The 16862-nt window shown below is 43.3% G+C and overlaps 1 protein-coding gene across 3 annotated transcripts in view; it reads right to left on the bottom strand.

The window, feature by feature from the left end:
* Nucleotides 1-16862, bottom strand: part of EPS8L1 (EPS8 signaling adaptor L1) — a 97455-nt gene that overhangs the window by 26066 nt on the left and 54527 nt on the right. Inside the window, exon 1 of one of the 3 annotated variants that reach the window (XM_077259577.1) lies at nt 11380-11461. The exons of the other annotated variants lie outside the window; for them this stretch is intronic. The gene's annotated coding sequence lies outside the window, so the exon portion shown is untranslated. Of the gene's footprint in view, nt 1-11379; nt 11462-16862 lie in introns of those variants that run through there. 3 annotated transcript variants of the gene reach the window in all.

Below are 16862 nucleotides of genomic sequence, written 5' to 3'. Positions count from 1 at the left end.
TTGACTGCTTAACTCAGAATTAGCAGGGATTTTAATAAATATAATACAAATAAGAGTATGTGCACAAAAGTTTTTGAAAGCAAAAACTATCCAAGTCCTCCTCCCTATCTCAAAACTAAGTTTAGGTTTGTGCACACAACGTATTTTTCAGTTGAAATGGTTTTAGAAAAATATTGCACAGCAATGTCAAACCAACATTGCTGTGCACAGGATCTATCTTAGGTCAGTTGTCCTCATTGCTTCAGGGTTTGAAAACAATTAAGCATTTAAAAGAATAAGTGATATGCTGCTTGTTCAAGTGTCTTTTGCCGGGAAGCTATCTGCACTTCAAAGTATGAGTGATGGCAATGCAAGAATAATGGCGAAACCGCTTTGGGAAAACAACCGCCGCCGGTTTCCTGAAGCATCTTTGCCTGGGAATACTTGCTGTTTGCGCCAGCATCAAACACGGTATGCACATAGCCTTTCTGCATTAGTTTCTGCTCCGAAAACTCAGCAAAAATACTGTGTGCACATAACCTAAGGTGTCTTTTAAACGGAGGCGAAACATTTTTTTTTTTTTTTTACCACTTAGCATTTTTAGAAAACTGAAGTCATTAAAAGACACTGAAAAGCATTAACATGAGCGCAGCAAGTCACTTTTTTACATAGAAATGCATGCGTTTATTCCTTTGAGTGTTTCCCCATAGGTTTGTCAGGCGGTTACCACCTGAAAAAGACGTCGCGTGCACATAGCCTTATACTGAATCTTTCCCCACACACCTATATATCATTCTGCTCAGCTTCTTCTCTATAATATTCGGCAGGCAGGTTAGACCGCATGTGCAATGTGACAGGTTCCCTTTATATCTTTTTCGGAACAGGTCAGTTTGCATTTCTTGAATGATATGAAGTCAGCAAAGGTGAAGCACAATAGAAAGATTTGCTTATAAACAAGAGTCTGGAAAAAAAAGTTAAAGAAAAGCAAACACTGCCTGAAACAGACAAAGGCATTGTAGCCGGAGAAAGGTCCATGACTATTTTCTTCTTCCTCATCACTTCTTGCAGAGTGGAGAACCATTCAACAAGCATTAGATATTGGCAGTCAGAGCTAAAACAGGATCACAGCAGCAGACTAAAGCAGCCATCCAGCACACTTCTCATTTAGTATGTTTTTTTTTTTTTTTAATTCTTTCGTACATCACAACCAGAGCGGTCATCTCTCCTGAGCTCCTGTCTGAAGCAATTCAGAAATATGATTTGCAGCAGCAACATGGACCATAGATACCAATAGTTTGGATACGTTCAATGACTTCTATAAGACAGTGTTGTGTCATGGTTCTCAATGGCAAGAGAACGTAGTAAAGAATACAAAAGGACTAGCTCTTGGAGGATGGGAACTCGAGCTGACCGTGAGCTAAACCTACCGCACAACTAACAGTGGCCGGGTAGCGTGCCTACGTTTTATCCCTAGACGCCCAGCGCCAGCCGGAGGACTGACTGACCCTAGCAGAGGAAAATACAGACCTGGCTTACCACTAGAGAAATTTTCCCCAAAAGGCAGACAGTAGCCCCCACATATATTGTCGGTGATTTCAGAGGAAATTGACATACGAAGTATGAAGATAGGTTTAGCAAATTGAGGTCCGCTTACTAGATAGTAGGAAGACAGAAAAGGGAACTTCACAGTCAGCTGAAAACCCTTTCAAAACACCATCCTGAAATTACTTTAAGACTCTAATATCAACTCATGACACCAGAGTGGCAATTTCAGCTCACAAGAGCTTCCAGCCTCAAAAATATTCAATCACAGAGAACTGGAACAAAAATGCAAAACAAACTTAGGACTACAAGTCCAACTTAGCTGATAGTAGTCTAGGAGCAGGAACATGCAACAGAAAGGCTTCTGGTAACATTGTTGGCCGGCATAGAAATGACTGAGGAGCAAGGTTAAATAGAAAACTCCCACATCCTGATGGAAACAGGTGAACAGAGGAGATGAAGCACACAAGTTCAGTACCACCAGTGACCACCGGGGGAGCCCAGAAACCAAATTCACAACAGTACCCCCCCCTCAAGGAGGGGGCACCGAACCCTCACCAGAACCACCAGGGCGATCAGGATGAGCCCTATGAAAGGCACGGACCAAATCGGAGGCATGAACATCAGAGGCTGTCACCCAAGAATTATCCTCCTGACCGTAGCCCTTCCACTTGACCAGATACTGAAGTCTCCGTCTGGAAACACGGGAGTCCAAGATCTTCTCGACAACGTACTCCAACTCACCCTCAACCAACACCGGAGCAGGAGGCTCAACGGAAGGCACAACCGGTACCTCATACCTGCGCAACAATGACCGATGGAAGACATTATGAATAGAAAAAGATGCAGGGAGGTCCAAACGAAAGGACACAGGGTTAAGAATCTCCAATATTTTGTACGGGCCGATGAACCGAGGCTTAAACTTAGGAGAAGAAACCTTCATAGGGACAAAACGAGAAGACAACCACACCAAGTCCCCAACACAAAGACGAGGACCAACACGACGACGGCGGTTGGCAAAATGCTGAGTCTTCTCCTGGGACAACTTCAAATTGTCCACCACATGCCCCCAAATCTGATGCAACCTCTCCACCACAGCATCCACTCCAGGACAATCCGAAGACTCCACCTGACCGGAAGAGAAACGAGGATGAAACCCCGAATTACAGAAGAAAGGAGAAACCAAGGTGGCAGAACTAGCCCGATTATTGAGGGCAAACTCCGCCAAGGGCAAAAAGGCAACCCAATCATCCTGATCCGCAGACACAAAACACCTCAAATAAGTCTCCAAGGTCTGATTAGTTCGCTTGGTCTGGCCATTAGTCTGAGGATGGAAAGCAGACGAAAAAGACAAATCAATGCCCATCCTAGCACAGAACGCTCGCCAAAATCTAGACACGAATTGGGTTCCCCTGTCAGAAACGATATTCTCCGGAATACCATGCAAGCGAACCACATTTTGAAAAAACAGAGGAACCAGCTCGGATGAGGAAGGCAATTTAGGCAAGGGGACCAAATGGACCATCTTAGAGAAACGGTCACACACCACCCAGATGACAGACATCTTCTGAGAAACAGGGAGATCAGAAATAAAATCCATGGAGATGTGAGTCCAAGGCCTCTTCGGAATAGGCAAAGATAACAATCCACTAGCCCGAGAACAACAAGGCTTGGCCCGAGCACAAACATCACAAGACTGCACAAAACCTCGCACATCTCACGACAGGGAAGGCCACCAGAAGGACCTAGCCACCAAATCCCTGGTACCAAAGATTCCAGGATGACCAGCTAACGCAGAAGAATGGACCTCCGAGATGACTCTACTGGTCCAATCATCAGGAACAAACATTCTACCAGGCGGGCAACGATCAGGTCTATCCGCCTGAAACTCCTGCAAGACCCGTCGTAAGTCTGGGGAAACAGCAGATAATATCACTCCATCCTTAAGGATACCTGTAGGTTCAGAATTACCAGGGGAATCAGGCTCAAAACTCCTAGAAAGGGCATCCGCCTTCACATTTTTAGAACCCGGTAGGTAAGAAACCACAAAATTAAACCGAGAGAAAAATAACGACCAGCGCGCCTGTCTAGGATTCAGGCGCCTGGCAGACTCAAGATAAATCAAATTCTTGTGGTCGGTCAATACCACCACCTGATGTCTAGCCCCCTCAAGCCAATGACGCCACTCCTCAAAAGCCCACTTCATAGCCAAGAGCTCCCGATTACCAATATCATAATTTCGCTCAGCGGGCGAAAATTTACGAGAAAAGAACGCGCAAGGTCTCATCACGGAGCAGTCGGAACTTTTCTGCGACAAAACCGCCCCAGCTCCGATTTCTGAAGCGTCGACCTCAACCTGAAAAGGAAGAGTAACATCAGGCTGACGCAATACAGGGGCGGAAGAAAAGCGGCGCTTAAGCTCCCGAAAGGCCTCCACAGCAGCAGGGGACCAATCAGCAACATCAGCACCCTTCTTAGTCAAATCGGTCAACGGTTTAGCAACATCAGAAAAACCAGTTATAAATCGACGATAAAAATTAGCAAAGCCCAAAAACTTCTGAAGGCTCTTAAGAGAAGAGGGCTGCGTCCAATCACAAATAGCCTGAACCTTGACAGGGTCCATCTCAATGGAAGAGGGGGAAAAAATGTACCCCAAAAACGAAATCTTTTGAACCCCAAAAACGCACTTAGAACCCTTTACACACAAGGAATTAGAGCGCAAAACCTGAAAAACCCTCCTGACCTGTTGGACATGAGAGTCCCAGTCATCCGAAAAAAATCAAAATATCATCCAGATACACAATCATAAATTTATCCAAATATTCACGGAAAATGTCATGCATAAAAGACTGAAAGACTGAAGGGGCATTTGAAAGACCAAAAGGCATTACTAAATACTCAAAATGGCCCTCAGGCGTATTAAATGCGGTTTTCCACTCATCCCCCTGCTTAATTCGCACTAAATTATACGCCCCACGAAGATCAATCTTCGAGAACCACTTGGCCCCCTTTATGCGAGCAAACAAATCAGTAAGCAGTGGCAAAGGATACTGATATTTAACCGTGATTTTATTCAAAAGCCAATAATCAATACACGGCCTCAAAGAGCCATCTTTTTTAGATACAAAGAAAAAACCGGCTCCTAAGGGAGATGACGAAGGACGAATATGTCCCTTTTCCAAGGACTCCTTAATATATTCCCGCATAGCAGCATGTTCAGGCACAGATAGATTAAATAAACGACCCTTTGGAAACTTACTGCCCGGAATCAGATCTATAGTACAATCGCAATCTCTGTGCGGAGGTAGTGAACCAAGTTTAGGCTCCTCAAAAACGTCACGATAATCAGATAAAAATTCCGGAATCTCAGAGGGAATAGATGACGAAATGGAAACCAAAGGTACGTCCCCATGAGTCCCCTGACATCCCCAGCTTAACACAGACATTGCTTTCCAGTCGAGGACTGGGTTATGAGATTGCAGCCATGGCAATCCAAGCACCAACACATCATGTAGATTATACAACACAAGGAAGCGAATAATCTCCTGGTGATCCGGATTAATACGCATAGTTACTTGTGTCCAGTATTGTGGTTTATTACTAGCCAATGGCGTAGAGTCAATACCCTTCAGAGGTATAGGAACTTCCAGAGGCTCTAAATTAAACCCACAGCGTTTGGCAAAGGACCAATCCATAAGACTCAAAGCGGCGCCAGAGTCGACATAGGCGTCCGCGGTAAAAGACGATAAAGAGCAAATCAGGGTCACAGATAGAATAAACTTAGACTGTAAAGTGCCAATTGAAACAGACTTATCAACCTTCTTAGTACGTTTAGAGCATGCTGATATAACATGAGTTGAATCACCACAATAGAAGCATAACCCATTTTTTCGCCTAAAATTCTGTCGTTCGCTTCTGGACAGAATTCTATCACATTGCATAATCTCTGGCGCCTTCTCAGTAGACACCGCCAAATGGTGCACAGGTTTGCGCTCCCGCAAACGCCGATCAATCTGAATAGCCATTGTCATGGACTCATTCAGACCTGTAGGCACCAGGGAACCCCACCATAACATCTTTAATGGCATCAGAGAGACCCTCTCTGAAATTCGCCGCCAGGGCGCACTCATTCCACTGAGTAAGCACAGACCACTTACGAAATTTTTGGCAGTATATTTCAGCCTCATCTTGCCCTTGAGACAGGGCCATCAAGGCTTTTTCAGCCTGAATCTCTAAATGAGGTTCCTCATAAAGCAACCCCAAAGCCAGGAAAAACGCATCCACATTGAGCAACGCAGGATCCCCTGGTGCCAAAGCAAATGCCCAATCCTGAGGGTCGCCCCGGAGCAAGGAAATTACAATCCTGACCTGCTGTGCAGGATCTCCAGCGGAGCGAGATCTCAGAGACAAAAATAATTTACAATTATGTTTGAAATTCTGGAAGCGAGATCTATCCCCGGAGAAAAATTCAGGTAAAGGAATTCTAGGTTCAGATATAGGAGCATGAATTACAAAATCCTGTAAACTTTGAACCTTCATAGCGAGATTATTCAAACCTGTAGCTAAACTCTGAGGATCCATTTTAATCAGGTGAAATCAGAACCATTCAAGGATTAGAAGGAGAGAGAGACGAAGGCTGCAGTAAGCAGAAATGCTAGTGAATCAACTAATGAGTAAACTCAGAAAAAAAAAAAAAAAAATTCTCTGCAGACTTCTTTTCTCTCCTTTCTTCTGCCAATTATTTTAACCCTTGGCCGGCCAAACTGTCATGGTTCTCAATGGCAAGAGAACGTAGTAAAGCATACAAAAGGACTAGCTCTTGGAGGATGGGAACTCGAGCTGACCGTGAGCTAAACCTACCGCACAACTAACAGTGGCCGGGTAGCGTGCCTACGTTTTATCCCTAGACGCCCAGCGCCAGCCGGAGGACTGACTGACCCTAGCAGAGGAAAATACAGACCTGGCTTACCTCTAGAGAAATTTTCCCCAAAAGGCAGACAGTAGCCCCCACATATATTGTCGGTGATTTCAGAGGAAATTGACATACGAAGTATGAAGATAGGTTTAGCAAATTGAGGTCCGCTTACTAGATAGTAGGAAGACAGAAAAGGGAACTTCACAGTCAGCTGAAAACCCTTTCAAAACACCATCCTGAAATTACTTTAAGACTCTAATATCAACTCATGACACCAGAGTGGCAATTTCAGCTCACAAGAGCTTCCAGCCTCAAAAATATTCAATCACAGAGAACTGGAACAAAAATGCAAAACAAACTTAGGACTACAAGTCCAACTTAGCTGATAGTAGTCTAGGAGCAGGAACATGCAACAGAAAGGCTTCTGGTAACATTGTTGGCCGGCATAGAAATGACTGAGGAGCAAGGTTAAATAGAAAACTCCCACATCCTGATGGAAACAGGTGAACAGAGGAGATGAAGCACACAAGTTCAGTACCACCAGTGACCACCGGGGGAGCCCAGAAACCAAATTCACAACAGTGTTGCGAGCATGTTCAAAGATCTGTGCAGCGGTCATTACGCAGGGAGGGGGAGGAGGTGAGCTGTCACTATCCCTTATTGTGAATAGTGGATCATGTGTTATCTATATTTAGACATTACATTTTGGTGTACTCTTGTCTGATAATTCGGTTTTGGAAGGAAAAAAAAACAAACCAAAAAAAACACAACACCTTTACCAAAAAACTAAAACAATATGTTTAAGATAAAAGCTTGACTAACAAATCTCTGGCAGATGATTGACAGCCAAATCACCTGTAGCAGCACTGGGAAGAGCCGGCCTAGGGCAGTACTTGACTAAGTTTACATTGTCTAAGCATTTAGAAGTGATATACTTTTAAATATCCAGCTGGAAATATTAGGGAGGGATTGACTAATCCAGCGCCATCCTATGCAACCTTCTCCCAGTGATGCTGCAGGCAATTTACAGGTTAATCATGTCTTTAGCAGCACTGGGAAGAGCCGGCCTAAGGCGGTACCAGACTAGTTTTCACCTAGTGCTTAGCGGTGATATGCTTTAAATACCCAGCTAGGTACATTAGGGATGGACCTGATTAGTCCGGCGCCGCAACCGGCCACATTCTCCTAGTGCTGTTGAAGGTAATTGACAGGGTAATCACCTCTAACAGCGCTGGGAAGAGCTGGGCTGATAGACTACTGGAATAATCTCTTCCTGTGCTGCTAGAGATGATTGACAGGTCCCTCCCTATGTACATGTCAATCAGTAAGTGCTATGAACCGTGGCTGGACCTTCGAAGCATTTGTAGGGGGTATGGTAAAGTGTGTTATTGTCTTTGCCTCTTGTCCCGATGTCGTATGTGATCAGTGTTTGTGTATAGGTTTACATATGATGGTATTGCTATACGATTTAAGTGTACTACCACCTCTTATATAATGGTACTGCTACACAATCAAGTGCATTACCATGTCTTGCTCTGCTAAATGTATATATTGTTATTTGGTGTGCCTGTTAAATAGGGAAAGCATAGTGCAGTAGTTTTGCCACTAGATGGGGGCATTTTGGAACACCTAGGTTAGCATAGTTGTGGATCAGTGTACATATTACTAGTTAATGTAGGAGGGGTCAGCTGCAGCTAGAGAGGGAACATTTCCTTATACAGTTCAGAAGGGCCCCCAGACAGTCCACACTGGCTTAAGTGCCCAGGACATTAGTAGCTATCATGCAACATCATTTGACTATGAGGAGAGAGCTCCGCCATCCACAGCATCAGGCCAGAAAAGCAGAGGCCAGCACAGAAGTAAGAAAGAAGGAAAGAAGACAGTACACGGGCATAGGTAGCCCTAGAATGTGGCAACTTATAGCTTGGGTAGATGTCCTCAGTACCAGGGCGAAACGGTGGCTGAGGCAGAACTCAGAAGCAGTGACCTGTGAGCAGGACAGTGCTGGGACTTCACAGAGCACAATACTGACGGGCAGGTCACCCGTCAGGTGGCAACTAGCTTCGGAGGTGGAAACTCTTGTCTGGGGCGAAGCAGACCAAGGAAGGCCTAACCGTGGCAGAGCTGAATTGGGAGGACACTGAGGACCCGTGCGGCATGGTCCGACCCTGGTATGCATTATGTGAAAGGAAGGAAGGTGCAGGGAGAGAAGAAGAAATGTGTAATGCGGATCCTGTTGTAATTACTGTGAAGAGTCTGGATGTGCTGTATAAAAGCTAACAAAGTTATTGTTTTGAAAGTTGAAAAGGACTGTCTCAATCTTTATTACATCGACTGATGGGAACCCACAGCGAAACAGAGGCAGCCCTGACGGTGCAGAGAATGGAGCCACAGGTACACAAAGTGATGGACAATGTTTTCATGTAATGGGGGGCCAGGACACAGATACACCAGAGTGTTCAGCCATGACTACTGCCCTTGTCCAGCCTCTTACACATATATGCCGGCGCGTTTCACAGAAAAATATCCCTGCCTGCAATCTTGCAGCCTGGCTCCGATTCATGCCACCCATTGAATTTAGTGATAGGTTCCCTTTAATAGAAAACATCACCTCATATCTCCATCGGCAGGTGAGGTAGTTGGACTTTGCACTCCCTACACTCAGCATCATACACCACAGGCTTCTTGCATCCCAGGATTTCCCTCCCACCAGCCGAGAAGTCAATACTGGAACAATAGAGTTTTCTAACAATGTAATTAGGGAAAGGAATGCAAGATGGGAGCTCTGAGGGCGTTCTGTAAACAGGAGCTCATTCCTTCAGGAACACACCTAAATACACAGTGGGCGAGAGAGGTCTCAGAAGAAGACAGTAAGAACTCATGCATGACGACCAGTCTGGTTCCCTTTGCCGTAGTGGCCGATTTCTCGCAACTATTACAAAAATTCAAAAATCGCTTACATGAGAAGCCAAACTGACCCAAAACTCCAAAAGTTCCAATGCATGTTGGTCTCAAGTTCTAGTTTTGCCACGACAAAAATGAAGACTATACGAAACTGAAAAATGAGAAACAGCGAGAAGTTGGACCTCCAGCGAGACTGTGATCATTCATTATTCCTATGGAAAAATAAGTAGCTTGGATTCTGCAATTAGCAGATTCCATTTTAATGTGAAAAATATTTTTCACATTTTTTCGATATGCTTTGTGCCAGTGTGATGTCTAGCAGCTAGTGATGAGCGAGTATACTCGTTGCTCGAGTTTTCCCGGGCACGCTCTGGTGACCTCCGAGTGTTTGTTAGTGTTCGGAGATTAAGTTTTCACCGCGGCAGCTGGATGATTTGCAGCTATTAGCCAGCTTGATTACATGTGAGGATTCCCTAGCAACCAAGCAACCCCCACATATACTCAGCCTGGCTAATAGCTCTAAATCATTCAGCTGAGGCGATGAAAACTTTATCTCCGAACACTTACAAATACTCGGAGGTCACCAGAGCGTGCTCAGGAAAACTCGAGCAACGAGTATACTCGCTCATCACTACTAGCCGCCTTTGCTGTACAGACATACAGTATATAGGATCCGTTCTGTGCAAAACAACTGGAAAGGCAGCAGCCCTGTGACAACGCCTGTCAGGGGTAAGGTGTGCGGCGTGTCCACAGGTTACTCGGAGGTTTGTTTGAGTTTCTATTTCATACGCTGCCAACACCTACAATCCTTCACTTTCAAGTGTGCAAGTAACATACTCTGAGTGCAGCAGGGATACGACACCAAGTGACATGGTGGTTTCTATTGTTATGTACATACACACATGCTATGCATACATATTAAGGGTACTTAAAGGGGTTGTCCACCTCCCAAAAAATTACATTTAGATCTGTTCAAGGTGTAGTTAGCCAGTCCCCTTCACACAAGGCACTGATGACATGCAGATATAAAAAATGTTTTCTGAGCTGGAAATGGAGGTGTCGAACCTGAAATCGAAGGTGAAAGCTAAAAAATGGGGCGCCTTAAAAATTTAAAGTATAACACGTGATATTTGGTCACCTTTAAAATCATGGTACGCTTAAAAGTTTCCGTTTCAGGATAAAGTTATGAGACTGTAGCCGTGATTCTGACAAATGGTCGAAATTCTACAATTGTCACAAAATTATTGTGACTTGAGGGACAAATTGAGATCCCAGATAAGGTGATAAACCAGATAAGGCGAGATCCCAGATAAGGCGACATTCCAGATAAGGGCAAGATTACAGATAAGGTGAGATCCCAGATAATGCGAGATTAAGGTAAATCTCACCAAGTTGCACTTATTTTAAAGTATATTGCAGGTAGGCGTGTGATGAGTACATATACTGTAACGCATCAGATCTGGGAGACCTGGTGTATGCATTTTTCACCCAAGTGCACCTATAAATACCCAGATCTGCTTTTGGGGACCAATGCAAGTATCAATCAGAATATATATTGCACTGAACAGGGTCCTGGTTTTGTGACAGCAGATTGGACAATTCTGCTAGGGTTCAATCCTCAGGTAGCTGCATAGAAACACCACTTCTGCATCACCTCTTTATTTCCAATCTGCAGTGGTCATAACCTGAAGGTCACGAACCCCAATGCAAAATCTCCAACAGGGTCCCCAACTATCACAGGTCTGTAATAGTAGTGGTCATCTCATATTGGTCCCCTCTACCCACCAGGCTACCCCTACCCCCACCATAGTTCTCCCCTGCCTACCTGTATAGGACACGCTCGCTCCTGCAGCACATCTCCAGGTAGGTGTAAGATAACATCCTATGTTATATGTACAGGGTGGGGACTGCAAGCACAAGCTGAGATAAAAACCAGCTGTATATAATATACTCTGCACACCTATGCCCTAACAGTTATTGCTATATATATGAATCTATACTGTAGATGCACTAAAGATATTAATCATTGGGGTATTTACCTGGGGCAGGTTGAGTGTACGGCTGGTTCCCATACAAGACTGACTTCTCTTTCCTCCTGGTTTCTGCGTCTTGTCAGGCGGCTGTACAAGCACGACCTGGCTGTTGTCTGGCAGAACCAGTTTGTCTTGTGACAGATGAGGCCCAGGATTTGGCACCCTCCTGATGCACGATTACTCAAGCCGAGAGTTAGTGTGCTTCTTGTAGGATGTTTGCAAAAATTGTGTTTAGTAGTCTCAAAAGTAAATTTAAATCCCCAACATATTAGACTGCGATGTGCGGGACCTCACCGCCCCTACTTCATTACAGGTCTGGAAAGCCCATGAAGGCACTATACCCCAAACTGCAGCAATAGATACAACATGGCCTACTGATCGTAGCAAGGTAGTAACACACAGCTCCGATGCCTAAGTGGTGTCACTATGGACCCCAAGGCAAATATTTTACCCATCCACCTGCTGGTTGTTTGGATGCATGGACCCTAGCTACACAAATATCTTTCGACTCAAGTCCCATTTCTGCTCCATACACAAGTAATTTGCCTCCATTGTTGCCCTCTCCTTGTGCCAACACAGAGTTGTAATACTTTATATCCCCTTATTGTAGTATTGTCACCATTTTTGCCCACATATATGTAATGTTCCTCTCTGTCCCCCTTTTATTAAAAGGTTTGGCTTAAAAAAGACGTCACTTATTAAAGTGCTCAGTTTATGCCAAATGAAAAACATAAATCCTGAAAATAAATTAACACCAATCTAAAATCATGTATAGACAATGTACACTGTACCTGGTATATGTAGACCTGAGGGCACCAGGACAAGGTGGGCTGCTGGAATCAGATGTTTAGGAGTATAGTGATAGGAATGGCCTTCTTGGGGTTTGGAAAGAGATCTCTGCTTATTTTAGGTGCTGATCAATTGCGTAATGAGGTGGCTAGTTGTCAATCACTAGAAGATATGGTTGGAGAAGGAGGCTTCCCAGGTGACTGCCCATAAATCATTCCCTGGAGAGCCTGCATCGGGTACATGTGAAAAATAGAGGGACAGGAGAGGAAATGAGAAGGTGCAGTGGCCACGTCCTTCCCATGTCACTCACTGCAGGCAACATCCGCGATTCTTCTAATTGATGCGAGGGCTATAAATCTGGGGTCTCCACTATTTCAGCACTTTGAGCATAACTGCCTATTTGTTGGAGTTGCAAGGTGGGAATGGCAGACTCCTATCTCTATAGTTCCGGTGTAGGTTGCACCCCCTGAGATTGCCATCGTTTCTCCACTGACATCACTGGTACCTGTGCCACAAAAGAAGCCACCACTGAGCGTCATCTATCACATATAGACCCCCGTGCATATCTCACAGTAGTGAGGTCTGTTGTGCTTTTACAGAACACAAAAAAAATGGGAACCCCCCCCCAGGTATGACCACCCAACGGACGCTTTTTTTAGTATTAGTCTGAAAAATGAACGTTTATGGACCCACGAGTCTAAATTCTGTGGTGGCGTCAGTCTGCACCAGCAGAAAGCACCATTTATAATTTGCTACGAGTTCTTCTTACTTCTATGTAACGCTCTTGCTGATGCCAATTAGAGATCAGTAAAAATATTCTCTGAATCCTGGTCTAGCTTCAGTGGTGGAACATCATGGTAACCAGATCAGGGTCATGTGAACTTTCCATTTGAATGCAGTCATCCTTGGCGCCTTTGGTATTTATAAGTCACCCTTGACGCACGTCACATTTTATGACTTTTATAAGGACCCCCGAATACTGGCCGGGGAAACTCACAGGATCTTTTTGCCTAACTCTTAGGCCAATAAAGAACAACCGTCTTAGAAAATATGGAGTCAAAAGTAAATTGCAAACCCATCCTCCGCTTATAGTATGCTCTTAAAAAGAGAACCAAAACCTTGACCTAAACAAGTCCCGCACCAGAAGCATCCACATGGTTTGCAGTGACATCGTACCCGTTTTACACTAGAGTTGTTCCGTGGTCTGGTAGTAAGCAACACTCCACCCTGCGTCATGAAGCAACGCCAGCAAACATCATAAATGAGCATACCCTGTGCTATAATTATGGGGATCAGCACAGAATATGTGTGAAGGTGAATGGATGTGATGGAGAAGTGTTCTTTCATGTCTAATACTAGAGTCTTTATACCACAAAGTAAGGGTGGAATATAGATATTGTGCCCAGAAATAATCAGGATGATCTCTGACATGAACTTTATTCAGGTCACACGGGCATCAGTACATATAAAAGATAGCCAAACAATTCAGAGCGATAGATTTCAATTACATTTGCAAACACATCTGATACCTGAGCAAGAACAGTCAGCAATATATCCATGGCTGGCAGCCAGATCAGTCATTTAAAAATCAATATAAAGAAACGTGAGCAACACAGAAGGAAAAGGGCTAAAGGGATCAGGTCGTCAGTGTGCTGCAATTCTCGGCAGCAGGACACATGAGAAATAACAGGAGTCGCTACCACTATGAGATATATGAGGGTCAGAATCCTATTATCAGGGGTGATCTCCAGTATCCTATGGATAGATCCCTTTATGTACCAAACACTGTTAAAATAAAAAAAATATTTAAAAAGTCAGATAAATGTAATATTACTGGTGCAATGTTTTTTTTGTTTTTTTTAACTTCCATGTGGTCCACAAATTGTTTTTCCTCCAGTTGTAGGATGCAGCACATTTTCAGGACAGGAGCATCATACATTTGGCATTCATTCTTCCATATTCTTATTGTCATTAAAGTGTTTTTATTATTTGGAAATTATATGTTCTTCCTTGTGTATTTGTGTTCTAATATGTCATTCTTTCTGTGCTTTTTGCAGAGCTGGTTTTCATGCACACGCCGGCATTGTGGTTCAGTGTTAGACCTACCATGGTGGTCTCTGTGCTGCCATACAGATTACATTGCTAAAGTGCGAATGCAACTCTGCCCACTTCACATTGCTGCAAAGCTTTCCTACCTGTTTACTTTATAGGTTTACCCTTCAACAGTGCCGGCAGTAACCAGGCCGGGGTGTGTCTAGTGTAATTCAAGCCAATTATCAATTTCACGTGGCAAATTAGTTGACTATAACTACGGTAAATTGCTCATAGTGCTCTCTTTACAGTATCAGGATCATATAACAAAAGGTGCATTTACATTGAAAGATAATCAAATGAGCTTTCTTAAAAATGCTCATTTCTTGATTATAGTGCAGTGTAAACAGGCTGACGTTGACCTGATGAAAGAGGAAAATGCTCGATTTTTCAAGTGATATGATCTTTTACACAACACAAAAAAAATAATCATTCTCGGCAGCACATTGTCCTGTGTAAACAGGACTCAGGTTTCCATGGTTCTCGGCAGCTTTTGTGTACTGACCGAATTACTACAAGGTGGCTCAGTGCGCCTTGTTTCCTTTGGTCTGCCTATGTAAGGTTTATTGATTGGGGGGACATATAGTGCCGCCAGTCTGTGTAAATGGACCCTTATGCCCGCCAAATACATGAGGCTCAATACACAACAGCTTTAGAATTTCCAGTTATAACCATGCGATTAAAGTTGGGATCTATCCTACTTCTGTAGAACACCACCCATAAATATCAGCCAAAGCGGCAATATCCTTTTTTTGCCATATATTAAAATTTTCATGGTCTTTAGGGACTGAAAAGGTTGGCGGCTGAGCAAAGTTTCCAACACTCTGGAAACGGTTGGGACTGTCCAAAATTTTCGGAAAAAAATTCCGTCATATTTGGTCTGCAAAGTTTTGGGGGTCTACATACATGCTGCCCAAAATTGGGTATTCCTTTTATTTCTGTCGTTCATGCAATGATTCTATGTGCAAGACATAAGTGTCTCTATTTTACCAACCAAGAGGTTAGAAACTATGGTGGACTCTCCTAGGTGGTAGCGGCCGTTGAAGACCAACCAAAATAATGACTAAGGTCTAATATTTCACAAAAAAACAAAAAAGACTAACAAAGACCTAAAAAGATAATTTTAATGTAGTAATTAAAACAAGAAGTAGACCAAATAATATATATAAATACCAAAAGTAGAGAGCCTGTAGGGTCTCTGGTACCTAATATGAAATACCAATATATATATGAGGAATGACTAGGGAGGATAGGAGTGCCTTATCCCTACATAAATTCCCTTCCTTGCAGCGGAGGTTGGCACCCTGGGATACGATATGGCGCCCCCGCTCAACGTAGACTGACCCTGAAGACCCTAGCAGGTTTCCCTACCAAAAGCCACCACCAAAAACACCAAAAAAAACACAAAGAAAACTAAGTGATGATATACACTAAAACAGTGCTACCAATGCTGTCTGTTGGTGCAAGACAATAGCATAAGCAAGCTTGTATTCACTAGACTCTGGCTTAAAGTGTAAGCTAAAGATAATAATTAATAAAAAGATAAGAAACAATAATATATTCAAATCTAGTATTTGGTAGAAAAACTAGAGCCAGTATTTTGGTTATAACATATAGTGTAAACTAAAAAAGGTTTGAGAGAGATTGAATGAATAGATATGTCCAAATGTTACACTTAAATTCAGATGTTGCACAAAACTAGTCTCTTATATCTGGTATGTTGCACAAAACCGATCTCTTATCTGGTATCAGTAATGAAAGAAGCAAATGATATCCCAGATGTATTAACCTAAATAGTCAAGGACACAGATATCTCTACAAAAAACTTAGTTAGACACCATGGTGTCCTCTATAGAGAGGCACCCTTGCCAGAGAATAGATGAAAAGAGATGCTCAATAGCATCAACGCCAAAAACAAAAATAGCCCTACTGGTAACATATTTGTCAGGCAGAATGATTCCAGCACCTAAGGACAAAGTCACCTCAAGTCTCGTTACTCAATACCAGTAGGATCTCTGCTGGAACGAAAATGCGCTCCATATACCAATGTACATATGGTTAAGCAACATTTGCATTAAACTTAATGATCAACATAATGTCAAAAAATGGCGTAATCACAAGCCACCAACATAGCAGCACGTGTATATGATAAAAATACACTTATCTCAGAGAGATGAGACATTTGTCTCTCTGAGATAAGTGTATTTTTATCATATACACGTGCTGCTATGTTGGTGGCTTGTGATTACGCCATTTTTTGACATTATGTTGATCATTAAGTTTAATGCAAATGTTGCTTAACCATATGTACATTGGTATATGGAGCGCATTTTCGTTCCAGCAGAGATCCTACTGGTATTGAGTAACGAGACTTGAGGTGACTTTGTCCTTAGGTGCTGGAATCATTCTGCCTGACAAATATGTTACCAGTAGGGCTATTTTTGTTTTTGGCGTTGATGCTATTGAGCATCTCTTTTCATCTATTCTCTGGCAAGGGTGCCTCTCTATAGAGGACACCATGGTGTCTAACTAAGTTTTTTGTAGAGATATCTGTGTCCTTGACTATTTAGGTTAATACATCTGGGATATCATTTGCTTCTTTCATTACT

This window comes from Ranitomeya variabilis, chromosome 4, assembly GCF_051348905.1.
Source record: "Ranitomeya variabilis isolate aRanVar5 chromosome 4, aRanVar5.hap1, whole genome shotgun sequence".
Classification (NCBI taxonomy): domain Eukaryota; kingdom Metazoa; phylum Chordata; class Amphibia; order Anura; family Dendrobatidae; genus Ranitomeya; species Ranitomeya variabilis.
Note: the sequence above shows the minus strand (reverse complement) of the source record. Positions and strands in the feature narration are given on the sequence as shown.